Source organism: Otolemur garnettii, unplaced genomic scaffold (genome assembly GCF_000181295.1).
Source record: "Otolemur garnettii isolate 467f Iridium unplaced genomic scaffold, OtoGar3 scaffold00001, whole genome shotgun sequence".
Taxonomy (NCBI): domain Eukaryota; kingdom Metazoa; phylum Chordata; class Mammalia; order Primates; family Galagidae; genus Otolemur; species Otolemur garnettii.
The window spans coordinates 73,076,365-73,077,533 of NW_003852396.1; the positions used below are offsets into that span (position 1 = coordinate 73,076,365).

The 1,169-nt window shown below is 52.1% G+C and overlaps 2 pseudogenes across 1 annotated transcript; both read right to left on the reverse strand.

The window, feature by feature from the left end:
* The window catches only part of LOC111723414, a 986-nt pseudogene extending 761 nt beyond the window's left edge, over positions 1-225 (reverse strand).
* Positions 198-511, reverse strand: LOC111723606 (annotated as a pseudogene). Its single transcript, XR_002772110.1, has one exon. The product of XR_002772110.1 is annotated as a thymosin beta-10 pseudogene (transcript).
* Between the last annotated feature and the right edge of the window lie 658 nt (positions 512-1,169).

Genomic DNA, 1,169 nt, shown 5'->3' on the forward strand with positions numbered 1-1,169 from the left:
TTTGGCGGGTCCGGGCTGCGGATTCGAACCCGCCACCTTAGGTGTACGTGGCTGGCGCCTTAGCCGGTTGAGCTATAGGCGCCGAGCCGTCATCATACAATTTTCTATAATATTCCAGGGCAAACCGGAGAATTTGGCAGTCCGATTAGGGGGTCTCCTCAAAGACCCACGGGCTGGTGGCACGGGTGTGGAGTGCCCGGGTTCACAGTGCAGCTTGTGGCTCATGTCCACCTTAGAGGTGTCTCTTCCTCCACATTACGACTGGGGTCTCGAGATGACAGGGACAGGGAATCCTCCTGACTCTTAGGAAATTTCACTCCGCTTCTCCTGCTCAATGGTCTCTTTGGTCGGCAGGGTCTTCTTCTCCTGCGTCTCGGTTTTCTTCAGCTTGGCCTTATCAAGGCTGGTGATTTCCCCCATGTCCGGTTTGTCTGCCATTTTCTTAAAACAATCCTTGGCGTCCCACTCCGAGCCCAGGGTGCTGGTGCTCCCACTCCAGTTGCTGCAGCAAGAGACCTACACTCTCTACTTAATAGATCCGACATGTACCCTTGCTGATTTTTCTTATGTTTAATAGAGATGGGGAAGCTTGCTCTTACTCAGGCTGGTTTCGAACTCCTGAACTCAAGGGATCCTCCTTGAGTGCCAGGATTACAGATATGAGCCAGTGCATGTGGCCTCCCTTCCTTTCTTGTTTTCTGAGTAGGCTTTGTGTTTGCAGGCAGACTTTCCACAGGTGCTATTTGTGTTTTTGATGGGTTTCACATAGATTCTGTGGTCAAGTCTGCCTTCTGGGTTCTATCTTGTAAGGTACCTGGGCTCAGCTGGGTCTAGGTTCATTTGCGTGACAGAGCCAGGATGGTCTTTCCTTGCCATGTATTTTGTGGTAAAGAATCAATGGAATAGGCTTGGCGCCTGTGGCTCATGTGGCTAAGGCACTAGCCATACACACCTAAGGTGGCAGGTTCGAATCCAGCCCTGGCCCGCCAAACAACAATGACGGCTGCAACCAAAAAATAGCCAGGCATTCTGGTGGGCACCTGTGGTCCCAGCTACTTGGAAGGCTGAGGTAGGAGACTCGCTTGAACCCAGGAGTTGGAGGTTGCTGTGAGCTGTGATGCCATGGCACTCTACCCAGGGGGACAGCTTGAGGCTCTGTCTCAAAAAAA